This window comes from Artibeus jamaicensis, unplaced genomic scaffold (assembly GCF_021234435.1).
Source record: "Artibeus jamaicensis isolate MK-2021 breed Jamaican fruit bat unplaced genomic scaffold, CSHL_Jam_final contig_851, whole genome shotgun sequence".
Taxonomy (NCBI): domain Eukaryota; kingdom Metazoa; phylum Chordata; class Mammalia; order Chiroptera; family Phyllostomidae; genus Artibeus; species Artibeus jamaicensis.
Window position 1 is genome coordinate 7,051,781 of NW_026521986.1, and position 12,933 is coordinate 7,064,713.

A 12,933-nucleotide genomic window follows, 5' to 3' on the forward strand; every position below is an offset into this window, starting at 1 on the left:
GGAAAAAAACAAAAACCTTGGGCTCCATCACATGAAGATGTGTGTGTATTCTAGCATTGCATTGTATATTGTGTAGCAACACAGTGTTAAATTGTGGTGCTTACATCACTAGACTCTGGAACAAGGCAGTCTGGATTTAAATCTCAACTCTGCCATTTATCAGATGGATGACCTTGAGCAAGTTCACATCCTCTTCATGAGGTTGTTGGAGGATGGAGTGGTACATGTAAAGTCTTTATAACTACTTGGCATATTGCAGCACTAATAAGGATTGGCTATTATAACTGTATTCACTTGCATTAAAAGAGTAAATCCTTTTAATCTAGAAAAGAAGCTCAGGGCAGATGTTTCTTCTTTAGTGAGAGGAGATAATCCACAAAATTCAGAAGAGGAAATAGACCAGACCTTGAGAGTGGGTTTTTTCCCCATCCCACAGCTGAGACCTGGGGAAGGAACCCCTGCCTTCCAAGAGTACAGATCCAAATACAAGCTGGGCACAAAGACAGGATGGACTCCAGGCAGCCACACTGAGACGGGGGCACTTAGAAGAAGGAAGGGAGCCGTTTCTCAGGGCATCGAGTGAGCAAGGCAGTGACCAAGGCTGCCGCTCCCTGGTCTTCCTTGGAGACAGCGCAGAGGTTTTGTGCTTCCGGCCTTCCCTTCACCACTCTGAGAATGGAGCGCTCCTTACAGTAGACTTTCACCTCAGGCTTCTAGGGGCTTCCTTTGCCCCTCAAAGCCCCCCATATAAGACATAAAGCAGGAGTGAGGCATACTGGTGACGCTTGGCAATGCACGCTACGTGCCAAAGAGGGATCAGGAAGCCTGGGTTCTAATTCCACCTCTGCCACAAACTAGCCCAGAAGTCACTACGCCTTGCTAAGCATCACTTCCCTCGTCTGTGAAATGCTGTTAGCCCAACCCTCAATGCCCTGGATGATCTGTAAGTAACATTCTCTCAGCTCTGAGACCCATAAGTGTTCAAGCAGAAATTCTACTAGGAGTTCAAAGGAGGGACAGATCCATGAGGGTGGAAGAGGTCAAAGGTTTCATGGAAGAGGTGCACTTGTTGGGTTTGTGCAGGCAGAAGGACCTTCTCTTTTTGTTCCCATGGACTTTAAACCCCATCCTGACAGCTGGAAACCTTTGTGGGCCCGCACACCAGGCCAGAAGAGTCTTTCCAGGAGTCCGAGCCACCTCTGCACTCCAAAATGTTGTACAGCCCTGCCAAGGGAACCAGGAAGGCCTCAAGCTGTGCAGGCTGATCAAAATATCACCAGCCTTGAGGCCATTTGGAGCAGTCTCCTTTCTAGTCCCTTCCATTTGTCTCACATTAGCTAAGCATTGCCCCGGGCAATGGCAACAAATGTCCCCTAGACTGGAGGGATCGTCTGGAAACAAGGCTGAGGATCCTGACCAGGGTTGGGTCCCACTGTACTCTCTGAACGATGCTGCTCACTCAAGAGGAGGCTTGTAAGTAAATGTTTCCCTGGATTAGACACTGCTCCCCACCCCCTTCTTCTCATCATTCCCATCAAGGCTCCCCAAGCACGCTGGCCTGGACACTTGTTTAGAAAGAACCCTGTCCCTTTACATCCCACCTCCTAAATGGCTCAACCTGTCAAGTACTCTTGGCCTTCTCACCAACTCCAGTTTAATTATACAAAGACCTTGGCTCTCTTTCTAATCTAATTCAATATCCACACAAGATTTGAAAGAATGGAGATAAATCAGATTCCAAGAGGACGGTCTTGTGAGAGCATCATGGAAAGCTGAGGGAAATTAAACTTTGTGCTGTGTGCCTTTGCTTTGACCTCTGTTTTATTCCCAGCTCTTTTGGGGGACTCTTCTCTACCTCTGTGAAAAACAATACAGCAAGGTTATTCTTCATAACAGGGGCCACGTGCCTATTGTCTGTGTCAGGAAGCTGGCATATTTCCATTTTCTCCTAAAGGTCAGGCTAATTTACTCCCATGTCAGAGAGTCCACTGTGCTTGACACAGATGACCACTGGGTCCTGATGGATGTCAAGTGGTTGCAGTAGCTCCAAGGTAGGAACCTACCCCTTCTAGGTGAGCAGCCAGGGTGCTTGGCTGCTTCAGGCTGAGAGATTGAGTCCAAGTGAGAGTTCAGAGTGATGATAATCCCCGTCTGTAACCCCTCCTGATGAGCTTGCTGCAGTGCCAGCCTTCCAGGCCTCAGTTCTTTCACTGACCTCCAGAGACACGTGGGAGCCACCCAGCCTCATTAACTGCAGTTCTCTAGGCTCCAGACCCCGAAGCTGCCCTCAGCTTTTCCTTGCTTGTGATATGCAGGGTTATCATTGCAGATGTCTCAGATAGAGGTTTTTTTTTTTTAATTTGCCAGCAGAAGACTGCAGTAGGGAGCAGAGGTCTCCTTCTGGGTCTTTTACTTTTTTAAATTACACTTCAGAGTTAAGATCTTAGTTCCTCCCATGCCACATTATTTTCTGAAAATGAGAGGTCATTAATGCCGATAAAACATTGTAGTGTAACAAATGAGTGATGGCATCTTTGTCCTGTGATGAGAAGACTTGCTCCTTACTTGTTTATCTTCCCAGCAGCTCTCTTTAAGGCAAAAGTTCACAGTCACAGAATGACCCAGCTCAAAGGAACTTTAGGAATCAGTCAGTGTGGCCTCTCATTTCCTAGGTGAGGGAATGAGGTTCAGAGGGGCGAAGCGACTTGGACACTCAGAAAACATGGCCTTGGAAATGCGGTTCCAGTGACCCTTTACCTGGGAAGTTAGATGCTCTTTATGTTCCTACTTTGGGGATCTGGCTCTGTCATCTTGGAAGATTATACATAAAAGGGATGATTTTTAAAAAGAGAGCAATATTTCAGAGCCTCACACTGAGAAAACTGCAGAGTCTCACGATGAGAAAACTCTTCCTTTCTTTCCTCGTCTGCTCCACAAACTCTCCACCTTACTCTTTCTAGGTATCCCTTCCAACACGTACTGGATCCTGGCTGGCTGGCTGAGTCACATCTGGGATTGCTTCTCTCTCCAGCCTGATGGAACCCCCAGGTACAGCTGATGGGAGAAGAGAGAGACCCCTGACCCTACAGAATCCCATTCATAGACTAATCATCTGCCAATGGCATGGCTTGCTTTCAAATGCCAAAATTGTGGTTAGTGATCAGTCGACACTGGACTCGGAAGGCACTGCACCAATCTGGGTACTATGGTGGCCATGTTGGGCTTTGTGCAGAAAAGTCTGGTTTTTAAAAGCCTGCAAAAGGATGGAATTAGTACAGGGACACATGGGCATAAGCTAGCTCCATGTTGCCCAGAGAAACGGAAAGGCTTCAGCTCTTGGTGACCTCCGGTATTGTGAGGCAACGCGTCACTTAATTCCCTACCTCTGCCTGGCATGACTTTCACAATCTGTTTTCCCTTGCCTCTTACTTTCCCCTGCCCCTTACAATCACAAGATCTCTAATCAGAGCATTATCTGGTACCATCCATGTGTATAAGTCTTCTTCCCCCAGCCAGGAACAAGATCTCCAAGGCCAGAGGTTTATGTCTCAGCCTTTTGAAAAATCTTTCCAGGTAACTTGTAACTATGAAAGCTGGTGAGACATTGGGCTGAAAGGCATCCTGGAAATCCAGTCTGTGAACCATTTTAAACATTTACATCTATTGGGCCCAAGGAAGCCTTTTTGAGCTTTCCAATATAAAGCTCTGCCATATTGACTGTAATTGTCATTTTAAGGGAAATGAATTCCAATGTGTCTTCCGCAGTCCTAATTTCCCCAGGCCTCTTTCTCTGGCAGGCTGAGCTGGGATTACAGGGATCGTAACGACACAGAAGTCAGTGGCACATGTAGCACCTCAGGCCCGAAAGTGCTCCCTTTACTATATTTGAGGGCTCCAGGGGATGTCTCACTTGAGTGCATGGAGAGATGTGCTCCTCCAGGGGCCACGAATGGTTGGCCATCTCCCATGACCTACCTTCAAAGTATCCTTCTATTACCTTCTTCCCTCCGCGGTCAGCACATTTCCATGCTGCCGCCAGCATTGCCCACCTTATCACGCGCTTCTCCCACCTGTGGCAGTTACTATTAGCTGCTGCTCCTCAGCCATTCCTAACGCTGTTCTTCCTTGCTGGCAGAGCTGGCCTCCTGAGAAAGATGCTAAAAGTGACGAATGCTGGCCCTCCCAGGTTGCCTTGCAGCTAGGGCAGAGGGCGTAACCCAGTTCTCACCAACGGGACTTGAGGGGAAGACTTCTGACGGTTTCTAGGAAATATGATCTTCCTTCATAGAAAAGACACAAGTGAGAAAAACTCCCTTTCTTGCTCTGGGATTTTGTGTGTCGAAGCCACGATGCTTGCACCTCGACTCCCACCCTGGAATGGTGGAGGGAAGCTGGCTGGAACCCCATGTCGATGAGCTCCTGAAGCTTTCTACTGCTGTACTTCATATTTCATGAGAAAATTAAGTCTCCTTGTAACTAAAGCCACTTTTAGGTGGGCACTCCTTTGTCACTTGCAAGCAAAAGCAACCTAAGACTTTGTTCACAGGTTCTGGTAGGGTAAAATCCAACTACATAGCACGGGTACATAAGGCCTTGGCAAGTTTGCCCTGTATGCTGCTCCAACGTTGCTTTTTTTTTTGGTTTGTTTGTTTGTGTTGCCAAACCTCCTTTGCATTCCCACTCCTCAGCTATACCAACCTATTTGCCAAGCAGGCCAAGCTTCATAAGCCTCAGCCTGGAATGTCCTTCCCTGCTTGAGTTACCACTTATTCATATTATTAGACCCAACTCAAGCCTTACTTGGCCCCTCATGCCTTGTGTAGAGTGGAACATCCCCTTGCTTGGGCCCTTCTGTACCTGCAACTGCTTTCGTGGTGGGACCTATAACACTTGTTTCCGTTTACATGTCTGACACCCCTTCCAGCTGTAAGTTGTTGTGGGTGAGGCCGTATCATTTTTCGGCTCGGTATGTTCAGTGCAGATGTTTAGCACATGGTTTTTAAATACATAAATAAGAAAATAATTGAGCGAGCAATGAAACTAATTAGTTGATCCCAATTCTCAACTTTTCTTATTAACAGAATCATTTTAGGGCTTTGGTTTTGTTTGTTTTTAAGTGTGTGGGTCTGTCAGTCTGTTTTAGGCCAGCGCTGCTCCAACTTCCACGTGCATACCAATCACCTGGAGTCTCATTGGCATGCAGATTATGCAGTGGGTGTGTGTGGAGGCTTCGGGTCTGCATATCTAACAAGCTCCTGCCGCTGCTGATGCTGCTGGTCCAAGGAGCAGATCTGCACAGCAAAGTCATCGGGACAGCTGGTCCTAGAGGGCAGAGGTTGCACCTGTCCGTAAGCAGATGTAGCCCTAAAAACCAAGTGGAGACTTATCGAAGGTGACAGTTAGATGATATAAAACACGCTTTGCATCCATCATTGCCATCCAGGGGGGCTTTGGTCTCCTCTGGAATTGCTGTCCTTCGGTGATGGGCTGAGATTTTCTGGAGCTCTTCTTTTTCATTTTTCCCAGCTGGAATCCAGCCTCGGTCACAAGCTTTGCTCCCTGCGTATCTCTGACAGTTGTCAGGAGCTCAGCTGAGCCGGGAGAGAGCACTGAGGTGTCGGAGCCGCTGATTAAATCGACAGGCCAAAAATGAAAATTCATCACCTACTGCGATGGTATAAGCAAGAGTCTGGAACTGGAAAAGATCATGATTCCTCCCTGTTCCTTCACCTCACCCCCCCCCCCCCCCGTCCAGGAAAATGAACATCAGTCCAGGGTCAGGTGTCAGTGTAAATATGGGATATGGGAGCGGTCTAGTAGTTGAGGAAGCTCCTGAAAAAATGACTTCAGTTTTATGGACATTGCAGTTGTGGGCAGAGTGAGGGGGAAGGGCTAGGAAAAGAAAAGTACCGGGTGCGGAGACAGAACGAGGAAAGTGTGTTCATGGTTTTCCCTTCCACACCTATGCCCTAGCCCCGCTAAGAGGCCTCAGCAGAGATGGGTGCCTGCAGGTGACTTCTGCCCAAGGCTTCTGAGCTGGGAGTATAAATATGTGAAGACTGTGACCAGCAGGGACACTGAGTGTTTGACTGCACCTTCTTCTGGAGACCGAGGTGCAGGCAGGTGCATGCAGGCTGCTGAGGGGAGGACAGGTCCCCCGGACCTGCCAGGCAAAGCCTTTGCTCACACAGTTGCACAGAGGATGTTAGCTGGGAGCTGGGCTCCTCAATAGCTTTCCTCACCACAGTGTTCACTTGAAATTCATTCTTATTTATTTTCTTTCTTCCATCTCTATCTGCTCTTCTATCTCCTTTTCCCCCAACACGCTCCACCCCCTGTAATCCTGCTCATCCTTTTCAGCTGTATTAGTTACTTACTGTTGCATAACAAATTACCTCAAAACTTAGTGGCTTAAAAAAACAAACATGTGTTATTCCACAATTTCTATGAGTCAGCAAATGTGTGGCTTAGGTTGGTGCTCCTGGTCCAAGGTCTTTCATAAAACTAAGAACTGTGAGCCCAGGCTGCAGCCTCCTCTTGACTTTGGGGGAACCACTTCCAAGCTCCTTGCTGGCATTGGCAGGAGGCCATGTGGGCAGTTCCTTACCATGTGAGCCTCTCCGTAGGGCATCTTATAAGAAGGCAACGAACTCCTCTCGGAGCAAGCAGGCAGGTGAGAGAGCCAGCAGGAGTGAACACCCAAAAGGGAAGGTACAGTCTTTTTATAAACCTAATATCAGAAGGGACATCCCATTACTTCTGCTGGATTCTGTTTGTTCAAACTAAGTCATTCGGTCCAGCCCACATGGGTGAGGATTACCAGAATTATTCAAGTCTAGATACCAGGAGGTGGGGATGTTGAGGACCACCACGGAGGCCCAGTCACCATTTTGCCCCTTACCCACTTTCTCCTTGAGCACACCACGGAGTCTGTCTTCCCCGTAACCAGGCTTTTGATTTTATTCTACTCTGTACAATTATCTCATTACCCCTAGTACCCAAGGCTTCTCCTCATAACAGAACTCCAATTCCCCAGGAACAAAAAACACTACAAGGTCTTGCCCCCACTTCTCTTACAGTCCCTGCTGCACCCGACCCAGGACTAGAGCTATGATAAATATTTGTTGATTATGATGAACTCTCAGCTTCAACTTATTTAAACTTTTATCTAGCTTTCTGGGGCTCTGGGATTTCTGTGTGAACCTTTTATATTCAAGCCTTTTTCTGTGGAGCAAACAGACCCGGTCTGGGTCGATAATCCTTGCTGGGACGATGAGGCCAGGTTATTGCTTACACTCCAGAGCTGTCTTCTAATGCCTTTAATGTTGGAATTTAGCTATGGGGAGAAGCAGGGATGATTTGGTGCTCTTTAGAACAGAGAAAAGATGAAGGGCAAGAGAGCTAACTGCATGTTGAGGATCTCATTTAATCCTCCCAATAAACATGAGGGACTTTGCCACCCCCAGTTTGCAAACATAGAGTTCGGAGCCCCTCGGTTAGTAAGGAGGAGAGCCAGAACTTGAACCCAGCCCCCAGGGTCTCTCCCTCACCCTTGCCTTCCGCTTCTAGGTGTGTCTTCCAGAGTGATTTACCCTGATCAGGGTCCCTCCTGCCGGTGACTTCTACAGTCCATTTATGTGTCCTGAGATGCCCAGTAAGTACCTGGTGGGTGATCTCTTTCTCCCCAGGGGTGGGAACGGCCGGGGGGCTTCCACAAGCACTCCTGATGGCCAGGTAGAACATAAAGCTCACCCAGCCAGTGCACCTGGCTCCAGGAGCAGAGCAGTGCAGTGACGCAGGGAGAAGCGGGGCAGGGGGAAGTGTGGCAAAGAAGTCTAGTCAGCAGGTCTGACACCCAGGAAGAGAAAGTCACCTGAAATGTATGTGTGTGCAAACATATGACTTTGCCAAATAGAGTCGTTTGCCCTGTTCTGAGGGGTCCCGCGGTGGCCTTAGCCTTCTGAGTGGGACTCTTGGTGGGGGCCACTGTTTCAGGGGACACTGAACAGGCTCAGAAAAGTATGCAGAGAGAGTTAATATAGCAGGCCTGAGGCTGCTCTCTTGAAAGGTTTGCTTCCAAGGTTGGCCCCTGGGAACTTGGCTTTCAGGGAGTTCTGACCCTAAGGGTTCACTGTGCCTGTGTGTGTGCAAATAATGTCGGTTATGCTCAACAACTGCTTTCCTTCTGGAAGTCTGCCATTTGGGGGCAGGCTAGGCAGAAGGGCCTATGTGACCAATCCCCAGTAAAAATCCTGGGCCCTGAGTCCCTATCATCCTCCTGCATGTGGTCACTAGTTGTTGCTGGAGGAATTGTGTCCTGTGTTACTTGACAGGACAACACTCTTAAGAACTGGGAATGGTTTCCCTCTGCTGATTTTGCTTTATGTTGTTTTGCTCGGATGAATCTTAGCCATGAGCATGACTATTGGAATCATGTGAGTCCTCCAGGGAAAACATTGAACTTGGAGTGGGCTTGGAGGCCCCGAACACAGTAGGGAGTAGAGGGTCGGGGGTGGGTACTGCATGAGCTTTCCCCGCCTAGATGTCTGCAGCCCCCTTAACTTCACAACTGCCCAAACTTCTCCCTCCTGAGCCTCCTCCTCCCCCTTCTCATGGCCTCTAACTTCCCCTTTCCCACACTGAATAGTCTCATTATTCCAAACAAATGGTTGAGGGCGTTCCCCTGGGATTCCATCTAGTCTGAGCTCCGATTTCCAGAGAATGAGACCGAGGTTTCACAGTATACAAAAAATCTTGACTCCATTAATTAATAAGTAAAATGATAATAAAACACCTGTTGATACTCCATTTAAAATTCTTCTCGTCTTTAAAATATCTGAAATAGTGTCCTTCTCTGAAAATGTAGATGGGTGTCACCTGGAAGGGTGTCCCCTGGAGAGGTGTCACAGAGCAGAAAAAGCCCTTTGTCACAGACACAGAAGCCAGAATCACTGATGGGACCAGGTGAATTGAACGTCCCCAGGACTTAGACCTCACACCCGCACAACTCCCACCAGTGTCCCCAGGCAGAGCACTCGAGAGGTGGCTGGGAATGCGACAGATGTTAAGGTTTCTTTCCAAAATCTGGGAGGGATGAAAGATGGGAACGTGGCCTGATCAGGTGGGTGATGGAAGCCTCTCGTACAACTTTGAATTTCAGTCACGTGCAGGGGGGCAGGGAGTCACTCACTGGATGGGTTTCAACTGGGGCCTGAGACCTCCAATGTCGTTTCCAGTTCAAAGCCTGTGTACGTGAATACTTGAATATTTCAGACCGTTCCTGGGGAGGTACAGGGCCATTTTGGAGAACTCGATGCTGTCATTATATGTCTTTTTATTGCAGTTTCTGGGCCGTGACAGCCATTGAATCATCAGGAATCCTGCCTTGCTTGGTACTCTCTGTTTTCTCCCAGCATGGCATCCTTGCTGTTTCTTTAAGAATAGAGGCCTCCTCTGTGATGAAAAAAACAAGAGTCTTCAGTTTCTTCTCCACAACATTGTCATTCAGATTAAGTCATTTAGTGCAGGGCCCCAGGCTTTGCATTTAGAAGAAAATTCTCCTCTAATGGGGTCAATCATGAAGAACTCATCTTCTGATCCCCTCTCTCAGTGCAAGCTCCCCACTGACTGCGCCCCTTCCCTCCCCAGACACTGACCTTCCCGTGACTAAGGTGCACATTTGCCCTTTGAGCACAGGGCTGCCAGGGGTGTGTCATTAAAGCAATTTGAAAATGGTGAAATTAAAATCTTTCAAGAGGTTAAAGCTAAATTCAACGTTTCTAATAGACTCTCTTCTGACACTAAATGACTTTTGCAGTTGAATTCCATCTCTCAAGTACTTTATTGAGTGCCTACTGTGTGCCAGACACTATTCTAAGCACTGTATCTGTGTTATTTAATTCTGAAAACAACCTTTCTTTTGTAGGACCAATTATTATTTCCATGTGGTGGTTAATTTTATGTGTCAGCCTGACTGGGCCATGGGGTGCCCAGAGAGTTGCTTAAACGTCATTTCTGATTTGTCATTAGGGTGTTTCTAGATGAGAGTAACATTTGCATTGGTAGCGCCCTCCCCAGTGTGGGTGGGCCTCATCTAATCTATTGAAGGTCTAAATGGAGTAAAGTCTGACTGAGAAAGAGTTCTCTCTATGCGCCTGTCTTTGAGCTGGGCCATCAGTCTTCTCTTGTTTCAGACTTGGGCGCAGAGTGGAGCTTACACCATGGACTCTCCTGAGTCTCCAGTGAGTCAGCTGCAGGTCTCGGCACTACTCAGACTCCACAGTCACGTGAGCCGGTTCCTTGTAGTACATCAGTCAATCAATCAACTAATCTGTCTCTCTTTTTGAAAAAGGTATTTCTCTCTATGGAAAAAAAGTATGTCTTATGGGTCTGTTTCTCTAGAGAGCTCAGACTAACACACCCAATTTCACAGAAGTGGAATCGAAGCACAGAACCAAGGTTGACATGGCTCTTGGAAAGAGGATCCAAACTGATGTCAGAGGTCACAGTGTATGATCCAGTGCACCAGACATTGGAGAAATGCAAATAACACTGAGGGTTCGGTTCTTCTGCCTCTCTGATGAACAAATATAAAAGATAATAAGAAATATCAGCTGTATTGGTGAGACATGGAAAAATGGGTACACCTGTGCAGTGTTGGGGATACCAACCAGTATAACCTTTCCAAAGGGTAGCTTGAAGACATCAGAGTGCAACATGTGTGAACCCTGACAAAAGCTGGCTCCCCAGGTGTCCCCGATGCAGCCTGTTGGCTAAGACTAAGCGGAGTTTGTTGCTTACTCCCAGAAGAAGACTGCCGCCTCGGAAATGCTTGGAAATGTCTCAAAAAGGGGAACTTACTGGCAATGGAAGTTTGGTTTAGGGCAAGTTTCTGAGTGGAGGTGAAGAGGGAGAGGACACGTGGTGAGGACCGGGTGAGAACCACCACAGTGATCCAGGGCTGGTGGGAAGAGCCAGGGGAGGGTTGGCAGGTGAGGGATTCAAAGAACCTCAGGGCACGGTCAGTCGGTGTTTTCACTGAAAAGCTGATGGGCTTTTGAGAAATTCCTGTAATGAACAATCAAACCATTTGCTTATACATGACAGTGAAGCAAAATCAGGCCTCTAATCAACTGGGCAAAGTGGGATTTGTTGATAGTTTTGGTATAGGTTATAATAAAGCTAAAGTAGATTTTGAAGGTTGATGAACAATAAGGATCCTTTGGATGAGCGATCTGAATGCATTGCATAAACCACTGGGGAAAGCTTCTTTAATGGGTGTTCATCACAGCATCAGCAATAACAAGCAGTCCAAAGGGCCGACATGGGGGAACCGGTTCAAAAACGCCTGGCACATGAATGCAGTGGTGTTTGGCCATTCGGCCATTAAAGAAATGATTGTATAGAAGTATGACTCTGCCGGTGTGATTCACCCCCGGCCTGGCTGTCTATTCGTTTACCCATGTAGTGACCCAGGGAGGGGATGTGGAGACACACTGCAGGACAGCTAGAACGTGGCGGAGTGGAGACACATACGGACCTGGAGCAAGACACATTCGCTCCTGCTATCGGCAGCTCGGTCTAAATGGAGAGGCTTTTCCAGTATTCCAGGGTGCAGGCGACATAAAGCCCTGGTGTTGGCAGACATGGGCCCTGACCCCATGCAGCTCCTGGGCAGTGACAGCGCGCCCGGCCCCCGCACCCAGCACCTTCTGAGCAGCCTATCCCACTCGAGGCCCACACTCCTAGCTCAGTGACCCTTGCATCAGGACTGGGTCCCTCTCTCCCTCTCCTCTGAATTTCCTCTTTCAGTAGGTTTACTTCTACTCAGCATTCTTGAAGCTTACATGTCCTTCCTATATATTTATCTCTATCATAGTACTTATCATATCACATTATGATGTGTCTCTTTCTCCATCTCCCATTGAGTTGTGAGGTACTTGAGAAGAAGGTCCAAGCCTTGCTTGTTATCCTGGTAGCTGGCACATAGTAGTCAGTCAATACATTCTGTTAAATCAAGGACTACATAATTGTCCCTCATTAGATCATTAGAAGACTTACCCTTTCCTTTTATGAACAGGCCATATGACTGTTTTTCAAGTGTGTTTTGTGTCAGATTTTCCTTCTATCCAGAGGCTAAAGGGACACAAAGGGGAAGTCCTTCTGAGAGCAGCTCCCAGCTGGTCCCCTATGATCTGTTCCAATGGCCCAGCACTCAGGCTCTCTAGCACTGGGGGCTCAAGGTATCAAGTTGTCCTTATCTAAAGCACAAGGTTGGTGTCTAACGTCTGAGAAAAATTTCCTCTAGGTCAGAGAGCAGGACCAAGACGACAATTCTGGCAGGAGCTCTGGGTCTTCATTTCTCTCAGAGCCCTGGTTCGCATATGGGGCAACAACAATGACAAAAAAAAAAAAAGAATTTCCTGAGGAACCTACACAACTTGAGAGAGAGAAAGGCCCTTGAAGAAAGCTGAAGAAGAGCTTTGGAGAAATGGAAATGATGAGAGAGCTGGGGACAGGAGTTGATTTGTTTGATTATTGCGTGGTTAGGAGATGTGATAGAGACATGGTCCAGGGTCCAGGAGGTGGAACAGAAAGATCAACATTTGCCAGCATCACTGGTGGTGAAGACACTGCAATAAAGGTGGTTTGGAAAAACAAGTCTTGTAAACCTTCCATTACCAAGTTTGGGGGTTGGACCTTCCCTTGTTTCCTCTTCAGGTCCCTTCTTTGTGGAACATTTCTCAAAGCGACAGCAGATTGAGTTGTTGGGATTGAGGCTTGTCACAGAAAAAGGAAAAAGAAAATTAGGGTCCAGTTTCTCTCTTCGTTATTGTACCGTTTAGGAATTTTGCTTCTTAAAGAGGATTTTCATGGATGCAGGCAGAACATTACAGGACTACGTTACTTTATCATTCTGCCATATCTTTCCAT